Consider the following 21,751-nt stretch of genomic DNA (forward strand, 5'->3'; position numbering starts at 1 on the left):
CGCCTCGCCTTTTTTTGTCCCATTTATCAATTCATTTTGATAAATCAAAGAGCTGCCTACGGCTACAAGTTCATTCATTTATTTTTGTCAAGTAATAATTCAATGCCATTTAATCTGAAAGCCAGACACAACAGCTAGTGTGTGCATTTACACAGCGACAAATGTGGTAGCATTAGGTGAGGCAATGCTGAGTTTAGACCTACAAGTAAACAACATGGAATGATCTGGCCCTCCCTATATCACTAAATGATTCTTTTTCAACGGCTGTACAAGATGCATGAAGCCACGCTAACCGAGCCTGTAGCGAGCTACAGAGGCTTCAGCAGACGGGTTGACGACGACAATCCTTGCTGCCGGCAGAATCGAAACTTAAAAAGATCCGAGTTGGCATGGATCCGCTACTTGCCCGTCTGACCGCTGAATCGCTGGCTCTGGGTGACTCAGCGGTCAGACGGGCAAGTAGCGGATCCATGCCAACTCGGATCTTTTTAAGTTTCGTTTCTGCCGCGTGACTCGTCTGGCCGTGAGTCACCCAGAGCCGGCATGATTCGCCAGACTCAGGCACCCGCTTCCACACAGAAACAACACAATATACGATCTGACCGAGCAATGATCCGTCAAAGTGGCTGGCTTAACTAGAGAAAAAAATGCAACGCTACGAAGTTGGAACATAAGTGGTGGTGTGGCTCATTTATACAACTAAGAGTTGCGAGCAAGCAGAGAGATAGAGCCGAGCGCGAGCAGAGTGAGCCGTTCGAGCAGTTACGAGTCAGTGGGGATTCGTCCCGTCCGGACAGATCGCAAGTCAGGACGGATCAGTAGGAGGCATGGCTCACTTAACCGGCTCGTGACAAATGGGGCGGGAGTTAGGTTTCGTTTCACTCAGTGTGTCTGTGACTGTGTTCGTGACTGAACACCATGCTAGATAAAGACTGTAGCCTAGTAGGCAACTAAAGAGGGATATATATATATATATATATATATATATATATATATTCCGGTTTAATCTTTTTTTTAATTTTTTTTTTAAGGCGGATCAAATGCATGCCACCATCCGGTCTGCCCGGGGGACGTATTTATCCGGGTTGAAAACCGGATAACCCGGATTTTGTTACAGCTCTACTCTACATTAGTTGAAGATCCGCTATCTTGTATCGAGCATCAAGCATACATGGCTACGAAAGGAAAATCACTTATGAAGTGTTGTGTTGTTGGCTGCACCTGTTGTTGGCTGCACCACATGTTTTCTCAACAGCGGGACCTCGCGCTGCTGTCGCCGCGGTCACCTGTGTGCTGGTGGCCGGGAGAGGCTCGTGCTCACTGGCTGCAGCGGCGCGGCGCGGCGCGGAGGAGCAGCTCACACAGGCTGACCTGTGTGAGCTGGGAAGTATCACCGGCAGAGACTGGAGCTGCTGCTGCTGGACACCTGCAGTCTCCAGAAACGCACCACAGGTGAGTCAGGCTGGAGACTGCAGAAGCTCATCACTGAAAACAAATGAACCCTTAATTCATAGGGAATAGATAGATAGATAGATAGATATATAGATAGATAGATAGATAGATAGATAGATAGATAGATAGATAGATAGATACTTTATTGATCCCGAAGGAGATTAAAGCATCCAGTAGCAAGACATAATAAAGCAATACAATTATAAACAATCTAAGAATAATAAAAAAAACAGTTTAAAAATACACTCAGAAAATAAAGTACAGAATTGTACATTTAGGGGTATGATGGCTTGTCACTGGGGCAGTACCCTCTGAAGGATAGTTTTGTACCCTTATACTGAAGTAGCCTAACACAGACTGTCTATTGTACCCCAGCATGTAGAAAAAAAGGTACATATATGTACCTTTTACCACTTGAGTACATATATGTACCTTTTGGACCCTCAAAACAAAAGGGTAAACAGTACATGCAGCCAGAGGCTTCTCATGAGCGGGGTGGGGCGTGGCCAGCAACAGCTTATTTGCATAAAAGTGACAGAGCCCTTTAAACGGCTCAATTTGGGAGAGACTGAAAATGGCAAGAATAGAGCTGGTGAAATCTCTTTATGTGAGAGTGATTTTGTGCAAAGAAATTCATGAACATGTTTTGTATAGCACATAGACCAATTCTAAATGGTTTAAATAGGTAAAATATGTCTCCTTTAAAACAAAAACCTGAAGTCTGCACACTGAGGAAAACTGGTTTTGAGGATATTTATGAAATTTCCTCCTAATAACCAACTTGGGTCGGTGTCCCCAGTGGAACATTTTATGTGTAGTCTGCAGGTTTCATGTTTTCAGCTGGAGATGGATGCTTTTTGTTCTGTATGTTACATATTTTTATCTTGATCAGGACATTCAGAACGCTTGCATGCACAGGTAAGTCCAGCTTCAGTTCCAGGTGTACTCGTCCATTTAACTGGACCACCATGTTGTCCCAGCGTACATGCACGGGATAGACTGTGTAGGAAACCTTCATGACATTCTGGTGCCTCTAACTTTCTCTGTGGGACATCACGCTGCATGTAAGTGCAGCTGAAATCGCTGCCAACATGTTGTCTTTAAGTCACCTGAAGGGGGATTTTCTCACATGAGGCTGCGGTTACAAAATCAGGATTTTATTAGAGCAGAGCGACAGTCTGGACATGCTTTAAGTGACCACGAGTTGACCCGTAGTCTTAATGGGCTGATTTTCAGTTTAGCCGTCTGACAGAAGAAACAGAAAAATATGTGGATGAGAGCAGCTTTATGGGGAATTTGGCTGGAAATATACACTCATTCTTTCCTGTTTTTATTAAAAGATGCAGAAATGTTAAACTCTGTAACATGTGTTTAGTGCACCAACCCATGCCAACTCAGTTAGCATACATACAGTTATAGGAATAGTTTACTGAATGTCCCATCTTGTAGACAGCCTCAGTGTTGCATTTCCAGTCCAGTCTGCTGTCCAGGTGAACCCTCAGGTATCTGTAATCCTCAACCACCTCTTCACCGAGGATGGAGACGCTGTTCAGCTGACTGCTGCTCCTCCTAAAATCCACAATCATCTCTTTTGTTTGTATCCAGATGAGGCGATAGTTTATTTTCCTATAGATGTGATACTTTCATGTAGATGTGCTGAGGTGTGACAGGGAAGCTGTTGGTACATGGAGGATGTGAGGTCTGTAGCAGGAGGCAGCAGCATGCTGAGTTTGTCTGAACTCTTCCATCTGTCTGATCCCACATTATCCCAAAGCCTGTGAGCTTTTCCATTCCTGACCACACATCCCTCACACTGTTCTGCTGCAGATAGTTTCCCACCGACTTGTTCTCTTCCTTTTTTCTTCACACTCCTCCTTAACTCCCTGTTTTCCTCCATGAAGGCCTTCTTCTTTATGCTCAGTGGCTGCAACACAAGTTCACATCAACCAGGCGTTTGTTCAGAAAACAGCGTCACAGCTTTGGACTCAGGAAGTGTTTCAGATGTCAGCTGTCACTCAGACACACTCTCATAGGGCCTGGATAGCTCAGTTGGTAGAGCATCAGACTTTTAATCTGTGGGTCCAGGGTTCAAGTCCCTGTTCAGGTGTAGAAATGTAATTTACCTCTTAACCTGTACTTCCCTCTATGCCTGCACTCTGTTTCTACACTGTCACCTCTGACAGAGCCTGGCTGATGCTTTTCCTTCTATGTAGCTCATTGTTAGCTTTGCTGTTAGCTGCATCGTTATATCCTCATTTGTAAGTTATATAAACTATACAATGTTTCTATAGAAACTATAGAAATCACCTTAAATACACCAGCTGCAGAGTGTTGATCACATTCACTGAAACTACAACAGGTTAAGAGCATTTATCATGAATAGCTCTGCTTTATATCAGGGCTTCTTTTCACTTAGATTTCACTATTTGGACAATCTGTAATGAATGGAACAGAACACAAGACATTACAAAGATAAATCAACACTGGTGAAGTTTAAACAACAAGGGCATTGTTTGCTTCATTTAAGTGGATATAAAACAAAGCACTTCATCAGAAAAATCAGTGTCAGAAATATATTTTGTAAAGGCCTCAAGAGACATAGATGTTGGAGGAAGTTGCGTAAACTGTGATGATGTCACAAGTTCAGTCGCAGTGGTGCTTCCAGCTTCTCTGGAGTTTGTTGTGTTCCACATAAGGAGCAGCATTCTTTAGTATTCATTCAACTACTTACAAGCAGGCTTTTCAAACAATGCTTCTGTCGCAGAATTTTTATTTGCCTACACCAAGTACATTTGGGCGATTGAATCTATCATGAAGAATTTTGAGTGTGACTTCAGGCTAATGTGAAAGAGCTGTCTTTCTTCCAGTTTGCATCCACCTTTGCCACATCCAGCTGTTAATCATTTCCTCCACAGAGGACAAAGGAAAGACAACTGGAGAATGCGGGCGTCGATCCCGCTACCTCTCACATGCTAAGCGAGCACTCTACCATTTGAGCTAATTCCCCTTCGTTTGATGTATTCTTAGAGCTTCCAAATTAACGAACCATTTCTGACCAAACGATCCATTCCTTGATACATAAAAAGGAATAGATCTCACAACTGAAGCTTGTTGGTTTTTATCAGTGTTTTTAAGAGTGGTTGAATGTATCAAGTAGAGTCTTGCGTTCGATCAGTGAGACATGGAAAATCCGTAGTGTTTCATGGTTTGGCAGATTCTTTTTTCTTTCCGATTTTAAACAAATTTGAATTTGCACATAAGTTGGTTTGTCTTTATAAGATGATCATTAAGGCCTCTCACCAGAAGAGCACCTTAAAGATTTCTGAGGAGTGCGGACATCAATCCCGCCACATTTTGCCTGGAAAGCAAGCCCTTTATAATTTGACATAGTTTGTCTTCCATATTTGGGTATATTCTGAAGAGATTGTAATAACCCCAACCTTAAATTTGACTTATCCTAAGTGCAATTGCTTTTGTTTCGCCCAATTTTAAATCAAACAACCTCAAACATCCCTACATGGTACCACATTTAGATAATAATGATTCTCTTTTTGTGAAAGGAGGATAAATTCATATCCTCTGCACGCAAGGCCATTGTATCTAATGAGGCTCCAATTTTGAGATCAAAATTATACCAGCTGTAGTTTAAGACAGAATTTTTTATGGTCAAACTTGCAACAGAGAGGACGAGGTGGCTGAGCGGTTAAGGCGATGGACTGCTAATCCATTGTGCTTTGAACGCATGGGTTCGAATCCCATTCTCGTCGGCTTTGCATGTCAAGTTCTCTTGTGGTTTGTTAAAATTTCTCATTCAAGTACTTACAAGCAGGCTTTTCAAACAATGCTTCTGTCGCAGATTTTTTATTTGCCTACACAAAGTACATTTGGGCGATTGAATCTATCATGAAGAATTTTGAGTGTGACTTCAGGCTAATGTGAAAGAGCTGTCTTTCTTTCAGTTTGCATCCACCTTTGCCACATCCAGCTGTTAATCATTTCCTCCACAGAAAACAAAGGAAAGACAACAGTTAGAATGCGGGCGTCGATCCCGCTACCTCTCACATGCTAAGCGAGCGCTCTACCATTTGAGCTAATTCCCCTTCGATTGATGTATTATTAGCGCTTCCAAATTAACGAACAATTTCTGACCAAACGATCCATTCCTTGATACATAAAAAGGAATAGATCTCACGACTGAAGCTTGTTGGTTTTTATCAGTGTTTTTCAGAGTGGTTGAATGTATCAAGTAGAGTCTTGCGTTCGATCAGTGAGACATGGAAAATTCGTAGTGTTTCATGGTTTGGCAGATTCTTTTTTCTTTCCGATTTTAAACAAATTTGAATTTGCACACAAGTTGGTTTGTCTTTATAAGATGATCATTAAGGCCTCTCACCAGAAGAGCACCTAAAAGATTTCTGAGGAGTGCGGACATCAATCCCGCCACATTTTGCCTGGAAAGCAAGCCCTTTATAATTTGACATAGTTTGTCTTCCATATTTGGGTATATTCTGAAGAGATTGTAATAACCCCAACCTTAAATTTGACTTATCCTAAGTGCAATTGCTTTTGTTTCGCCCAATTTTAAATCAAACAACCTCAAACATCCCTACCTGGTACCACATTTAGATAATAATGATTCCATTTTTGTGAAAAGAGGATAAATTCATATCCTCTGCACGCAAGGCCATTGTATCTAATGAGGCTCCAATTTTGAGATCAAAATTATACCAGCTGTAGTTTAAGACGGAATTTTTTTATGGTCAAACTTACGAGAGAGGCCGAGGTGGCTGAGCGGTTAAGGCGATGGACTGCTAATCCATTGTGCTTTGCACGCATGGGTTCGAATCCCATTCTCGTCAGCTTTGCATGTCAAGTTCTGTTCTGGTTTGTTAAAATTACTCATTCCACTTCTTACAAGCAGGCTTTTCAAACAATGCTTCTGTCGCAAAATTTTTTTTTGCCTACACCAAGTTCATTGGGGCGATTGAATCTATCATGAAGAATTTTGAGTGTGACTTCAGGCTAATGTGAAAGAGCTGTCTTTCTTTCAGTTTGCATCCACCTTTGCCACATCCAGCTGTTAATCATTTCCTCCAATGAGGACAAAGGAAAGACAACTGGAGAATGCGGGCGTTGATCCCGCTACCTCTCACATGCTAAGCGAGCGCTCTACCATTCGAGCTAATTCCCCTTCAATTCATGTATTATTAGCGCTTCCAAATTAACGAACCATTTCTGACCAAACGATCCATTCCTTGATACATCAAAAGGAATAGATCTCACAACTGAAGCTTGTTGGTTTTTATCAGTGTTTTTCAGAGTGGTTGAATGTATCAAGTAGAGTCTTGCGTTCGATCAGTGAGACATAGAAAATCCGTAGTGTTTCATGGTTTGGCAGATTCTTTTTTCTTTCCGATTTTAAACATATTTGAATTTGCACATTAGTTGGTTTGTCTTTATAAGATGATCATTAAAGCCTCTCACCAGCAGAGCACCTGAAAGATTTCTGAGGAGTGCGGACATCAATCCCGCCACATTTTGCCTGGAAAGCAAGCCCTTTATAATTTGACAAAGTTTTTCTTCCATATTTGGGTATATTCTGAAGAGATTGTAATAACCCCAACCTTAAATTTGACTTATCCTAAGTGCAATTGCTTTTTTTTTTCCCAATTTTAAATCAAACAACCTCAAACATCCCTACATGGTACCACATTTAGATTATAATGATTCCATTTTTGTGAAAGGAGGATAAATTCATATCCTCTGCACGCGAGGCCATTGTTTCTAATGAGGCTCCAATTTTGAGATCAAAATTATACCAGCTGTAGTTTAAGACGGAATTTTTTATGGTCAAACTTGTGACAGAGAGGACGAGGTGGCCGAGCGGTTAAGGCGATGGACTGCTAATCCATTGTGCTTTGCACGCATGGGTTCGAATCCCATTCTCGTCGGCTTTGCATATCAAGTTCTCTTCTGGTTTGATAAAATTTCTCATTCAACTACTTACAAGCAGGCTTTTCAAACAATGCTTCTGTCGCAGATTTTTTATTTGCCTACACAAAGTACATTTGGGCGATTGAATCTATCATGAAGAATTTTGAGTGTGACTTCAGGCTAATGTGAAAGAGCTGTCTTTCTTTCAGTTTGCATCCACCTTTGCCACATCCAGCTGTTAATCATTTCCTCCACAGAAAACAAAGGAAAGACAACAGTTAGAATGCGGGCGTCGATCCCGCTAACTCTCACATGCTAAGCGAGCGCTCTACCATTTGAGCTAATTCCCCTTCAATTCATGTATTATTAGCGCTTCCAAATTAACGAACCATTTCTGACCAAACGATCCATTCCTTGATACATCAAAAGGAATAGATCTCACAACTGAAGCTTGTTGGTTTTTATCAGTGTTTTTCAGAGTGGTTGAATGTATCAAGTAGAGTCTTGCGTTCGATCAGTGAGACATAGAAAATCCGTAGTGTTTCATGGTTTGGCAGATTCTTTTTTCTTTCCGATTTTAAACATATTTGAATTTGCACATTAGTTGGTTTGTCTTTATAAGATGATCATTAAAGCCTCTCACCAGCAGAGCACCTGAAAGATTTCTGAGGAGTGCGGACATCAATCCCGCCACATTTTGCCTGGAAAGCAAGCCCTTTATAATTTGACAAAGTTTTTCTTCCATATTTGGGTATATTCTGAAGAGATTGTAATAACCCCAACCTTAAATTTGACTAATCTTAAGTGCAATTGCTTTTGTTTCGCCCAATTTTAAATCAAACAACCTCAAACATCCCTACATGGTACCACATTTAGATAATAATGATTCTCTTTTTCTGAAAGGAGGATAAATTCATATCCTCTGCACGCGAGGCCATTGTTTCTAATGAGGCTCCAATTTTGAGATCAAAATTATACCAGCTGTAGTTTAAGACGGAATTTTTTATGGTCAAACTTGCAACAGAGAGGACGAGGTGGCCGAGCGGTTAAGGCGATGGACTGCTAATCCATTGTGCTTTGCACGCATGGGTTCGAATCCCATTCTCGTAGGCTTTGCATGTCAAGTTCTCTTCTGGTATGTTAAAATTTCTCATTCAACTTCTTACAAGCAGGCTTTTCAAACAATGCTTCTGTCGCAAAATTTTTATTTACCTACACCAAGTACATTTGGGCGATTGAATCTATCTTGAAGAATTTTGAGTGTGACTTCAGGCTAATGTGAAAGAGCTGTCTTTCTTTCAGTTTGCATCCACCTTTGCCACATCCAGCTGTTAATCATTTCCTCCACAGAGGACAAAGGAAAGACAACTGGAGAATGCGGGCGTCGATCCCGCTACCTCTCACATGCTAAGCGAGCGCTCTACCATTTGAGCTAATTCCCCTTCGATTAATATATTATTAGCGCTTCCAAATTAACGAACAATTTTTGACCAAACGATCCATTCCTTGATACATAAAAAGGAATAGATCTCACGACTGAAGCTTGTTGGATTTTATCAGTGTTTTTCAGAGTGGTTGAATGTATCAAGTAGAGTCTTGCGTTCGATCAGTGAGACATGGAAAATCCGTAGTGTTTCATGGTTTGGCAGAATCTTTTTTCTTTCCGATTTTAAACAAATTTGAATTTGCACATAAGTTTGTTTGTCTTTATAAGATGATCATTAAGGCCTCTCACCAGAAGAGCACCTAAAAGATTTCTGAGGAGTGCGGACATCAATCCCGCCACATTTTGCCTGGAAAGCAAGCCCTTTATAATTTGACATAGTTTGTCTTCCATATTTGGGTATATTCTGAAGAGATTGTAATAACCCCAACCTTAAATTTGACTTATCCTAAGTGCAATTGCTTTTGTTTCGCCCAATTTTAAATCAAACAACCTCAAACATCCCTACATGGTACCACATTTAGATAATAATGATTCTCTTTTTGTGAAAGGAGGATAAATTCATATCCTCTGCACGCAAGGCCATTGTATCTAATGAGGCTCCAATTTTGAGATCAAAATTATACCAGCTGTAGTTTAAGACAGAATTTTTTATTGTCAAACTTGCAACAGAGAGGACGAGGTGGCTGAGCGGTTAAGGCGATGGACTGCTAATCCATTGTGCTTTGCACGCATGGGTTCGAATCCCATTCTCGTCAGCTTTGCATGTCAAGTTCTGTTCTGGTTTGTTAAAATTACTCATTCCACTTCTTACAAGCAGGCTTTTCAAACAATGCTTCTGTCGCAAAATTTTTTTTTGCCTACACCAAGTTCATTGGGGCGATTGAATCTATCATGAAGAATTTTGAGTGTGACTTCAGGCTAATGTGAAAGAGCTGTCTTTCTTTCAGTTTGCATCCACCTTTGCCACATCCAGCTGTTAATCATTTCCTCCACAGAGGACAAAGGAAAGACAACTGGAGAATGCGGGCGTCGATCCCGCTACCTCTCACATGCTAAGCGAGCGCTCTACCATTTGAGCTAATTCCCCTTCGATTAATATATTATTAGCGCTTCCAAATTAACGAACAATTTTTGACCAAACGATCCATTCCTTGATACATAAAAAGGAATAGATCTCACGACTGAAGCTTGTTGGATTTTATCAGTGTTTTTCAGAGTGGTTGAATGTATCAAGTAGAGTCTTGCGTTCGATCAGTGAGACATGGAAAATCCGTAGTGTTTCATGGTTTGGCAGAATCTTTTTTCTTTCCGATTTTAAACAAATTTGAATTTGCACATAAGTTTGTTTGTCTTTATAAGATGATCATTAAGGCCTCTCACCAGAAGAGCACCTAAAAGATTTCTGAGGAGTGCGGACATCAATCCCGCCACATTTTGCCTGGAAAGCAAGCCCTTTATAATTTGACATAGTTTGTCTTCCATATTTGGGTATATTCTGAAGAGATTGTAATAACCCCAACCTTAAATTTGACTTATCCTAAGTGCAATTGCTTTTGTTTCGCCCAATTTTAAATCAAACAACCTCAAACATCCCTACATGGTACCACATTTAGATAATAATGATTCTCTTTTTGTGAAAGGAGGATAAATTCATATCCTCTGCACGCAAGGCCATTGTATCTAATGAGGCTCCAATTTTGAGATCAAAATTATACCAGCTGTAGTTTAAGACAGAATTTTTTATTGTCAAACTTGCAACAGAGAGGACGAGGTGGCTGAGCGGTTAAGGCGATGGACTGCTAATCCATTGTGCTTTGCACGCATGGGTTCGAATCCCATTCTCGTCGGCTTTGCATGTCAAGTTCTCTTGTGGTTAGTTAAAATTTCTCATTCAAGTACTTACAAGCAGGCTTTTCAAACAATGCTTCTGTCGCAGATTTTTTATTTGCCTACACAAAGTACATTTGGGCGATTGAATCTATCATGAAGAATTTTGAGTGTGACTTCAGGCTAATGTGAAAGAGCTGTCTTTCTTTCAGTTTGCATCCACCTTTGCCACATCCAGCTGTTAATCATTTCCTCCACAGAAAACAAAGGAAAGACAACAGTTAGAATGCGGGCGTCGATCCCGCTACCTCTCACATGCTAAGCGAGCGCTCTACCATTTGAGCTAATTCCCCTTCGGTTGATGCAGTTTTAGCGCTTCCAAATTAACAAACCATTTCTGACCAAACGATATATTCCTTGATACATAAAAAGGAATAGATCTCACAACTGAAGCTTGTTGGTTTTTATCAGTGTTTTTCAGAGTGGTTGAATGTATCAAGTAGAGTCTTGCGTTCGATCAGTGAGACATGGAAAATTCGTAGTGTTTCATGGTTTGGCAGATTCTTTTTTCTTTCCGATTTTAAACAAATTTGAATTTGCACATAAGTTGGTTTGTCTTTATAAGATGATCATTAAGGCCTCTCACCAGAAGAGCACCTAAAAGATTTCTGAGGAGTGCGGACATCAATCCCACCATATTTTGCCTGGAAAGCAAGCCCTTTATAATTTGACATAGTTTGTCTTCCATATTTGGGTATATTCTGAAGAGATTGTAATAACCCCAACCTTAAATTTGACTTATCCTAAGTGCAATTGCTTTTGTTTCACCCAATTTTAAATCAAACAACCTCAAACATCCCTACATGGTACCACATTTAGATAATAATGATTCTCTTTTTCTGAAAGGAGGATAAATTCATATCCTCTGCACGCGAGGCCATTGTTTCTAATGAGGCTCCAATTTTGAGATCAAAATTATACCAGCTGTAGTTTAAGACGGAATTTTTTATGGTCAAACTTGCAACAGAGAGGACGAGGTGGCCGAGCGGTTAAGGCGATGGACTGCTAATCCATTGTGCTTTGCACGCATGGGTTCGAATCCCATTCTCGTAGGCTTTGCATGTCAAGTTCTCTTCTGGTATGTTAAAATTTCTCATTCAACTACTTACAAGCAGGCTTTTCAAACAATGCTTCTGTCGCAAAATTTTTATTTACCTACACCAAGTACATTTGGGCGATTGAATCTATCTTGAAGAATTTTGAGTGTGACTTCAGGCTAATGTGAAAGAGCTGTCTTTCTTTCAGTTTGCATCCACCTTTGCCACATCCAGCTGTTAATCATTTCCTCCACAGAGGACAAAGGAAAGACAACTGGAGAATGCGGGCGTCGATCCCGCTACCTCTCACATGCTAAGCGAGCGCTCTACCATTTGAGCTAATTCCCCTTCGATTAATATATTATTAGCGCTTCCAAATTAACGAACAATTTCTGACCAAACGATCCATTCCTTGATACATAAAAAGGAATAGATCTCACGACTGAAGCTTGTTGGTTTTTATCAGTGTTTTTCAGAGTGGTTGAATGTATCAAGTAGAGTCTTGCGTTCGATCAGTGAGACATAGAAAATCCGTAGTGTTTCATGGTTTGGCAGATTCTTTTTTCTTTCCGATTTTAAACATATTTGAATTTGCACATTAGTTGGTTTGTCTTTATAAGATGATCATTAAAGCCTCTCACCAGCAGAGCACCTGAAAGATTTCTGAGGAGTGCGGACATCAATCCCGCCACATTTTGCCTGGAAAGCAAGCCCTTTATAATTTGACAAAGTTTTTCTTCCATATTTGGGTATATTCTGAAGAGATTGTAATAACCCCAACCTTAAATTTGACTTATCCTAAGTGCAATTGCTTTTGTTTCGCCCAATTTTAAATCAAACAACCTCAAACATCCCTACCTGGTACCACATTTAGATAATAATGATTCCATTTTTGTGAAAAGAGGATAAATTCATATCCTCTGCACGCAAGGCCATTGTATCTAATGAGGCTCCAATTTTGAGATCAAAATTATACCAGCTGTAGTTTAAGACGGAATTTTTTTATGGTCAAACTTACGAGAGAGGCCGAGGTGGCTGAGCGGTTAAGGCGATGGACTGCTAATCCATTGTGCTTTGCACGCATGGGTTCGAATCCCATTCTTGTCGGCTTTGCATGTCAAGTTCTGTTCTGGTTTGTTAAAATTACTCATTCCACTTCTTACAAGCAGGCTTTTCAAACAACGGTTCTGTCGCAAAATTTTTTTTTGCCTACACCAAGTTCATTGGGGCGATTGAATCTATCATGAAGAATTTTGAGTGTGACTTCAGGCTAATGTGAAAGAGCTGTCTTTCTTTCAGTTTGCATCCACCTTTGCCACATCCAGCTGTTAATCATTTCCTCCACAGAGGACAAAGGAAAGACAACTGGAGAATGCGGGCGTTGATCCCGCTACCTCTCACATGCTAAGCGAGCGCTCTACCATTCGAGCTAATTCCCCTTCAATTCATGTATTATTAGCGCTTCCAAATTAACGAACCATTTTTGACCAAACGATCCATTCCTTGATACATAAAAAGGAATAGATCTCACAACTGAAGCTTGTTGGTTTTTATCAGTGTTTTTCAGAGTGGTTGAATGTATCAAGTAGAGTCTTGCGTTCGATCAGTGAGACATAGAAAATCCGTAGTGTTTCATGGTTTGGCAGATTCTTTTTTCTTTCCGATTTTAAACATATTTGAATTTGCACATTAGTTGGTTTGTCTTTATAAGATGATCATTAAAGCCTCTCACCAGCAGAGCACCTGAAAGATTTCTGAGGAGTGCGGACATCAATCCCGCCACATTTTGCCTGGAAAGCAAGCCCTTTATAATTTGACAAAGTTTTTCTTCCATATTTGGGTATATTCTGAAGAGATTGTAATAACCCCAACCTTAAATTTGACTTATCCTAAGTGCAATTGCTTTTGTTTCGCCCAATTTTAAATCAAACAACCTCAAACATCCCTACATGGTACCACATTTAGATAATAATGATTCTCTTTTTGTGAAAGGAGGATAAATTCATATCCTCTGCACGCAAGGCCATTGTATCTAATGAGGCTCCAATTTTGAGATCAAAATTATACCAGCTGTAGTTTAAGACGGAATTTTTTATTGTCAAACTTGCAACAGAGAGGACGAGGTGGCTGAGCGGTTAAGGCGATGGACTGCTAATCCATTGTGCTTTGCACGCATGGGTTCGAATCCCATTCTCGTCGGCTTTGCATGTCAAGTTCTCTTGTGGTTAGTTAAAATTTCTCATTCAAGTACTTACAAGCAGGCTTTTCAAACAATGCTTCTGTCGCAGATTTTTTATTTGCCTACACAAAGTACATTTGGGCGATTGAATCTATCATGAAGAATTTTGAGTGTGACTTCAGGCTAATGTGAAAGAGCTGTCTTTCTTTCAGTTTGCATCCACCTTTGCCACATCCAGCTGTTAATCATTTCCTCCACAGAAAACAAAGGAAAGACAACAGTTAGAATGCGGGCGTCGATCCCGCTACCTCTCACATGCTAAGCGAGCGCTCTACCATTTGAGCTAATTCCCCTTCGATTAATATATTATTAGCGCTTCCAAATTAACGAACAATTTCTGACCAAACGATCCATTCCTTGATACATAAAAAGGAATAGATCTCACGACTGAAGCTTGTTGGTTTTTATCAGTCTTTTTCAGAGTGGTTGAATGTATCAAGTAGAGTCTTGCGTTCGATCAGTGAGACATGGAAAATCCGTAGTGTTTCATGGTTTGGCAGATTCTTTTTTCTTTCCGATTTTAAACAAATTTGAATTTGCACATTAGTTGGTTTGTCTTTATAAGATGATCATTAAAGCCTCTCACCAGAAGAGCACCTAAAAGATTTCTGAGGAGTGCGGACATCAATCCCGCCACATTTTGCCTGGAAAGCAAGCCCTTTATAATTTGACAAAGTTTTTCTTCCATATTTGGGTATATTCTGAAGAGATTGTAATAACCCCAACCTTAAATTTGACTTATCCTAAGTGCAATTGCTTTTTTTTTTCCCAATTTTAAATCAAACAACCTCAAACATCCCTACATGGTACCACATTTAGATAATAATGATTCCATTTTTGTGAAAGGAGGATAAATTCATATCCTCTGCACGCGAGGCCATTGTTTCTAATGAGGCTCCAATTTTGAGATCAAAATTATACCAGCTGTAGTTTAAGACGGAATTTTTTATGGTCAAACTTGTGACAGAGAGGACGAGGTGGCCGAGCGGTTAAGGCGATGGACTGCTAATCCATTGTGCTTTGCACGCATGGGTTCGAATCCCATTCTCGTTGGCTTTGCATGTCAAGTTCTCTTCTGGTTTGATAAAATTTCTCATTCAACTACTTACAAGCAGGCTTTTCAAACAATGCTTCTGTCGCAGAATTTTTATTTGCCTACACCAAGTACATTTGGGCAATTGAATCTATCGTGAAGAATTTTGAGTGTGACTTCAGGCTAATGTGAAAGAGCTGTCTTTCTTTCAGTTTGCATCCACCTTTGCCACATCCAGCTGTTAATCATTTGCTCCACAGAGGACAAAGGAAAGACAACTGGAGAATGCGGGCGTCGATCCCGCTACCTCTCACATGCTAAGCGAGCGCTCTACCATTTGAGCTAATTCCCCTTCGGTTGATGCAGTTTTAGCGCTTTCAAATTAACAAACCATTTCTGACCAAACGATATATTCCTTGATACATAAAAAGGAATAGATCTCACAACTGAAGCTTGTTGGTTTTTATCAGTGTTTTTCAGAGTGGTTGAATGTATCAAGTAGAGTCTTGCGTTCGATCAGTGAGACATGGAAAATTCGTAGTGTTTCATGGTTTGGCAGATTCTTTTTTCTTTCCGATTTTAAACAAATTTGAATTTGCACATAAGTTGGTTTGTCTTTATAAGATGATCATTAAGGCCTCTCACCAGAAGAGCACCTAAAAGATTTCTGAGGAGTGCGGACATCAATCCCACCATATTTTGCCTGGAAAGCAAGCCCTTTATAATTTGACATAGTTTGTCTTCCATATTTGGGTATATTCTGAAGAGATTGTAATAACCCCAACCTTAAATTTGACTTATCCTAAGTGCAATTGCTTTTGTTTCACCCAATTTTAAATCAAACAACCTCAAACATCCCTACATGGTACCACATTTAGATAATAATGATTCTCTTTTTCTGAAAGGAGGATAAATTCATATCCTCTGCACGCGAGGCCATTGTTTCTAATGAGTCTCCAATTTTGAGATCAAAATTATACCAGCTGTAGTTTAAGACGGAATTTTTTATGGTCAAACTTGCAACAGAGAGGACGAGGTGGCCGAGCGGTTAAGGCGATGGACTGCTAATCCATTGTGCTTTGCACGCATGGGTTCGAATCCCATTCTCGTAGGCTTTGCATGTCAAGTTCTCTTCTGGTATGTTAAAATTTCTCATTCAACTACTTACAAGCAGGCTTTTCAAACAATGCTTCTGTCGCAAAATTTTTATTTACCTACACCAAGTACATTTGGGCGATTGAATCTATCTTGAAGAATTTTGAGTGTGACTTCAGGCTAATGTGAAAGAGCTGTCTTTCTTTCAGTTTGCATCCACCTTTGCCACATCCAGCTGTTAATCATTTCCTCCACAGAGGACAAAGGAAAGACAACTGGAGAATGCGGGCGTCGATCCCGCTACCTCTCACATGCTAAGCGAGCGCTCTACCATTTGAGCTAATTCCCCTTCGATTAATATATTATTAGCGCTTCCAAATTAACGAACAATTTCTGACCAAACGATCCATTCCTTGATACATAAAAAGGAATAGATCTCACGACTGAAGCTTGTTGGTTTTTATCAGTCTTTTTCAGAGTGGTTGAATGTATCAAGTAGAGTCTTGCGTTCGATCAGTGAGACATGGAAAATCCGTAGTGTTTCATGGTTTGGCAGATTCTTTTTTCTTTCCGATTTTAAACAAATTTGAATTTGCACATTAGTTGGTTTGTCTTTATAAGATGATCATTAAAGCCTCTCACCAGAAGAGCACCTAAAAGATTTCTGAGGAGTGCGGACATCAATCCCGCCACATTTTGCCTGGAAAGCAAGCCCTTTATAATTTGACAAAGTTTTTCTTCCATATTTGGGTATATTCTGAAGAGATTGTAATAACCCCAACCTTAAATTTGACTTATCCTAAGTGCAATTGCTTTTTTTTTTCCCAATTTTAAATCAAACAACCTCAAACATCCCTACATGGTACCACATTTAGATAATAATGATTCCATTTTTGTGAAAGGAGGATAAATTCATATCCTCTGCACGCGAGGCCATTGTTTCTAATGAGGCTCCAATTTTGAGATCAAAATTATACCAGCTGTAGTTTAAGACGGAATTTTTTATGGTCAAACTTGTGACAGAGAGGACGAGGTGGCCGAGCGGTTAAGGCGATGGACTGCTAATCCATTGTGCTTTGCACGCATGGGTTCGAATCCCATTCTCGTTGGCTTTGCATGTCAAGTTCTCTTCTGGTTTGATAAAATTTCTCATTCAACTACTTACAAGCAGGCTTTTCAAACAATGCTTCTGTCGCAGAATTTTTATTTGCCTACACCAAGTACATTTGGGCAATTGAATCTATCGTGAAGAATTTTGAGTGTGACTTCAGGCTAATGTGAAAGAGCTGTCTTTCTTTCAGTTTGCATCCACCTTTGCCACATCCAGCTGTTAATCATTTGCTCCACAGAGGACAAAGGAAAGACAACTGGAGAATGCGGGCGTCGATCCCGCTACCTCTCACTTGCGCTTACTGTGTTCTGTCAATTTCGCCAAAGTAAGCCCAAAGTAAGCCCAAAGTAAGCCCACAGTAGCCAATCACGTCTCAGTTGAGCTTACTTTTGACCAATCACGTTTCCCCCTTTGGGCTTACTTTGGGCTTACATTTGACCAATCAGCGTTCCTCCCTCCCCTTTCTTACTTTTGACCAATCACTGTTCGTCCTTCCTCTCCGGCGTACTTTGCCGCATTCTGTAGTCCGGCAGTTCTCAACTTTCCATCTATCTCTAAGGTAAGTCGTGTTTTATTCTGTTATTGACCGTAAACTTGTAAGCTTTTCTAGGGTAAATAAATAGCAAAGGGTGTCGCTAAACGTAGTATAAAATGCAAAATATAAAAAGTTAAAAATATCGCCTGATATGCGAGTGTGTGAATGATGAGCGAAGCCGCGCTGTTTTATGATAGCTGGAAAACGGATGGATGGATGGATGGATGGATGGATGGATGGATGGATGGATGATGGATGAATGGATAGATGGATGGATGGATGGATAGATGGAGTAGTGCCAGGAGACAGTTCTGTTTTTAAAAATGTAGCTCGGTAGGTCAACAAACTAATAGAAGTCTAACGTAGCTGTCATGCTACCATACAACGCGAATAAGTGTTAGCATTACAGTTACAGAGTACAGTTAATAAACATCACAGCAATTATCCTAGGCCTGCCGCTGCATGTATTAAAACCCATATGGACAGATATACTGTATGTATGTATTGAAAGTTAGCCTAATGACATTTTACATTGTTGTGATGGGTTGGCGTGACGTCAATGTGGCGTTAATCCACGGATCTGATTAGCTGATTTTAGTTCTGATAGAAAGGAAAATAAATAACCTTAATAAATTCAGCCTGGGAAAGAAGCTCTGGCTGCACCCCCTGCTGTTTGTCACACCTCTGTGTTACAGCAGGTGCGAGGGTGTGGAATAGGGGCGTGGCATGTATGGGAAGACTAACACTTTCCCTCAGCTCTTTGTGCAGCTGCTCTGTGTTTGTTGGTTTAATGGGGGGGGGCAGCCTCTGTTACAGTTGAATTTACACATTTTTTCAAAATTTTCATTCACAGAATGTATGCGTATCCAGCTTTTCGCCGCCAGTCAGCCAGTTCAACCAGACTGCTCATGGCGCCGTCGGAGGAGGCAAAGAGCTTTGGCAGTGTCAGGTCTGGAAGAGCTAAACCCAAAGAGGAGGTGCTGGCAGAGGCCAGCAGCTTTGTCACTGGCCATGGTGGAGACCAAACTGATGACTTTTTAGTACTGGCTCACTGCCAGCTTCAGTTTGGTATGTACCAAGGCCAGAGATTTAGATGGCTCCTGGAGAACAGTCTTGGCTATGCAATATATTTATTGCATAGTATTTCAAATGAAAGAGCACAAGAAACCCCTCTTTCCCAAAACAAACAGCTGTTCCTGCAGTACACTTCCCAAGTCAGAGAGATGACAGAGGAGCTGGAGAAGTATAGGAAGAAGCAGGGCATGCAGGCAAGAGCATGGGAAACTGGAGACTCGGGCTGTTTGATGGTGGAGTTTGGAGATTTTAAGGGCCGCTCCATGAAGGAGGTTTATGAGGAGCAGAGCAGGGAGGCCCAGGCCCTCATTAAGTACCTGCTGAGAGCAGATGCCCGGCCCAACACCAACATGGCCGTGTTCAAGGCATATGTCTGAAGAGACAGACACCTGCCTCCACCTCCCCTGCACCACCAGCAGCCTCCACTTCCCCTGCACCACCTGCAGCCTCCACCTCCCCTGCACCACCTGCAGCCTCCACTTCCCCTGCACCACCGGCAGCCTCCACTTCCCCTGCACCTCCACCTGCAGCCTCCACTTCCTCTGCACCACCGGCAGCCTCCACTTCCCCTGCACCACCGGCAGCCTCCACTTCCCCTGCACCACCTGCAGCCTCCACTTCCCCTGCACCTCCACCTGCAGCCTCCACCTCCTCTGCACCTCCACCTGCAGCCTCCACTTCCTCTGCACCACCTGCAGCCTCCACTTCCTCTGCACCACCTGCAGCCTCCACTTCCCCTGCACCTCCACCTGCAGCCTCCACCTCCTCTGGAATCCAAACTGGCCCATGGAAAACTGCCACTGTGAAAGCGTTGCTGGCACGGAGCAAACATTTGTCTCCCTCACAGCTGGCAAAAAAGCTGACATCACCAGCCAAACCCTGTGAGTAGCAGTTTGAATTTTCCCTCCATCAGTTCTACTTGTGTAGCTTTACCATTTTACAGACTTGTAAAACGCAGAGCCTCCACCTTTTTGCAGCTCCAGCACCACAGTGCCCCTTGCCACCACCTTCAAAAGCCCTGACGGAACACTTGGCCCAACGGCAGCTTTTCCCCTCTGGTAAGTACGCACCATCCTGTGTACATTTGTCTCTGTGCGTTGTTAGCAGCAGGCCTGATGGTTTAAACATTTGTTCTCCAGGCACTTCTGAGGTTGATGATGAGGAACTGGTATCTGCTGCAGAGCAATGTGAAGCACAGCTAAATACAGGTGTGGCATATGACACACATATTGTGAGAATGTTTAGTGACAACACTAAAAAGTATTATTTTGTGGAAAACTTCTGTGTTTTAATATATTTTTCTTCACAATACAGAATTCTATCAACCGGGAAGCATTCTTTGAGTGCACTTCTTCCAAACCTTAAGGATGTACAAAGGTGTCTGTGTATTGTTTTTTGATTTTGCTTCCCCCAGCTCACTTCCACTTAACTCTGCACACCCATGTGCTCTAATACAATCACCTGAATTTAATGGCATTTTTCGCAGTTACACTGCATGCTCCTCTCATTCACGCTTCAGCTCCTCTGAGCCCACAGACGGTGGCCATTCCTTGTTCTAACCATTAGAATCGATTAGTAATCGTAGTCTCTTTACTGTGTCTGTGTGCATGTTTCATATCTGTGGGCATCATTAATACTACTGAATTCATTTTGCATCATTTTACTTGCTCTATTCCATTTAATTGTTACTTTTTTTAACATCATTTCTTGTATTCACAGCTTCATATTTCTTGCATCAGAAAGTGTACACTGGGTTCTTTGCTTCTTAAAACTATTCCTTCAGTTTCTTTCTGTAGTATTTCTGCACTGCGCCTGTTTGTGAGCTGCATTTATGGCATCTTACTATCAAACGCAACGGTTAATCTAATATTGTTTTGCTGCCTGCTTGCCTCGTTTCTCCTTCATCAGCTCTTGCAGCCACTGTGCATCTCGAGGCCGGTGCCGATCCTCCACCAGCAGCGATACCGGGTCTGGTTCTTCATCAGCCACCGGCTGAGCTTCCCAGTCACTGGAAGAGTCAGCTTCCACCTTTCCAGCAGGAGTGGATTCGGCGCACCTTGTTCAAGACCAACCCACAAACCGGTAAGCCGGAGCTGGTGGCTCCGCTGAAGCTTTGGTGGCATCCTCCTCAGCCCCCCCTCATCCACAGCCAGCCTCCCGCCTCACCCGACCAGTTCTTCTGTCGGCCAGTCTTCCTGTGGATGCCCCAGAAGATGTGGCTGTTTCCTCTCGTCTGTGTCCGTCCAGCCTGTGGCAAGCGCAGACTAACAGCAGCAGGGCTGTACCAAACGGTGCGCAAGGTGTTGGACATTGACGGGTGGTATGACCTTGCCACTGAGTACCTGGAGTGCAAAGGCTGCTCTAAAAAGTATCCTGCTTGGTCCGAGGACATCTTAGGCCAGCTGGATATGGGCCACCGCAGCCAGTTTCCAGCTTTGCTTACATACAGGTCATTCATAATGAATGTTAACCATTATGAGGTGCTTGCATTTGAGTTGTTATTGACATTACACTCTTTCCTTCCCTTAGATACTCATGTGACATCCGGGTGCTGAGGATGATGAGGGAGAGGACGATGGGCAACAGTGTGACTCAGCTGTACAAAAAGCTGCTGGAACAACACAGCGAAACACGGATGCAGCGTGTCCTGCAGTACCTCACAGCTTGTGAACCATTCACAAGGTCCTCTGTAGTGCGCCCCCCTGCATTCGCTGAGCCTCCCCTCTTACCTGCGCTTCCCAAGCCCAAGTGGCTGTTAGCCGTGTATGCCAGGGATGTTCTTGGGCGACTTCATGAGGTCAAAGCCAAAATCACCAGCATCTTTGGCTCTGTCCTCAAGATGGACTCCACGAAAAAGGTATCACAGCTCTGTTTATAAGCAGAATTTTGAGTGTATACATAATGAAT

The 21,751-nt window shown here is 41.8% G+C and overlaps 13 non-coding genes across 13 annotated transcripts; all 13 read left to right on the top strand.

Annotated features, from left to right (window-relative positions):
- The first annotated feature begins 3,486 nt into the window (after positions 1-3,486).
- On the top strand, positions 3,487-3,559 carry trnak-uuu (transfer RNA lysine (anticodon UUU)). The gene has a single exon. It is a non-coding gene; the product is annotated as a tRNA-Lys (tRNA).
- A 1,578-nt stretch (positions 3,560-5,137) lies between these two features.
- trnas-gcu (transfer RNA serine (anticodon GCU)) lies at positions 5,138-5,219 on the top strand. The gene has a single exon. It is a non-coding gene; the product is annotated as a tRNA-Ser (tRNA).
- Positions 5,220-6,228: 1,009 nt separating this feature from the next.
- Positions 6,229-6,311, top strand: trnas-gcu (transfer RNA serine (anticodon GCU)). Its single transcript has one exon. It is a non-coding gene; the product is annotated as a tRNA-Ser (tRNA).
- Positions 6,312-7,321: 1,010 nt separating this feature from the next.
- On the top strand, positions 7,322-7,403 carry trnas-gcu (transfer RNA serine (anticodon GCU)). The gene has a single exon. It is a non-coding gene; the product is annotated as a tRNA-Ser (tRNA).
- Positions 7,404-8,414: 1,011 nt separating this feature from the next.
- On the top strand, positions 8,415-8,496 carry trnas-gcu (transfer RNA serine (anticodon GCU)). The gene has a single exon. It is a non-coding gene; the product is annotated as a tRNA-Ser (tRNA).
- A 1,010-nt stretch (positions 8,497-9,506) lies between these two features.
- On the top strand, positions 9,507-9,588 carry trnas-gcu (transfer RNA serine (anticodon GCU)). The gene has a single exon. It is a non-coding gene; the product is annotated as a tRNA-Ser (tRNA).
- A 1,010-nt stretch (positions 9,589-10,598) lies between these two features.
- Positions 10,599-10,680, top strand: trnas-gcu (transfer RNA serine (anticodon GCU)). Its single transcript has one exon. It is a non-coding gene; the product is annotated as a tRNA-Ser (tRNA).
- A 1,011-nt stretch (positions 10,681-11,691) lies between these two features.
- Positions 11,692-11,773, top strand: trnas-gcu (transfer RNA serine (anticodon GCU)). Its single transcript has one exon. It is a non-coding gene; the product is annotated as a tRNA-Ser (tRNA).
- Positions 11,774-12,781: 1,008 nt separating this feature from the next.
- Positions 12,782-12,864, top strand: trnas-gcu (transfer RNA serine (anticodon GCU)). The gene has a single exon. It is a non-coding gene; the product is annotated as a tRNA-Ser (tRNA).
- Positions 12,865-13,874: 1,010 nt separating this feature from the next.
- On the top strand, positions 13,875-13,956 carry trnas-gcu (transfer RNA serine (anticodon GCU)). The gene has a single exon. It is a non-coding gene; the product is annotated as a tRNA-Ser (tRNA).
- A 1,011-nt stretch (positions 13,957-14,967) lies between these two features.
- On the top strand, positions 14,968-15,049 carry trnas-gcu (transfer RNA serine (anticodon GCU)). The gene has a single exon. It is a non-coding gene; the product is annotated as a tRNA-Ser (tRNA).
- A 1,010-nt stretch (positions 15,050-16,059) lies between these two features.
- On the top strand, positions 16,060-16,141 carry trnas-gcu (transfer RNA serine (anticodon GCU)). The gene has a single exon. It is a non-coding gene; the product is annotated as a tRNA-Ser (tRNA).
- Positions 16,142-17,151: 1,010 nt separating this feature from the next.
- Positions 17,152-17,233, top strand: trnas-gcu (transfer RNA serine (anticodon GCU)). The gene has a single exon. It is a non-coding gene; the product is annotated as a tRNA-Ser (tRNA).
- The last annotated feature ends 4,518 nt before the right edge of the window (positions 17,234-21,751 follow it).

Source organism: Odontesthes bonariensis, chromosome 11 (assembly GCF_027942865.1).
Source record: "Odontesthes bonariensis isolate fOdoBon6 chromosome 11, fOdoBon6.hap1, whole genome shotgun sequence".
Taxonomy (NCBI): Eukaryota; Metazoa; Chordata; class Actinopteri; order Atheriniformes; family Atherinopsidae; genus Odontesthes; species Odontesthes bonariensis.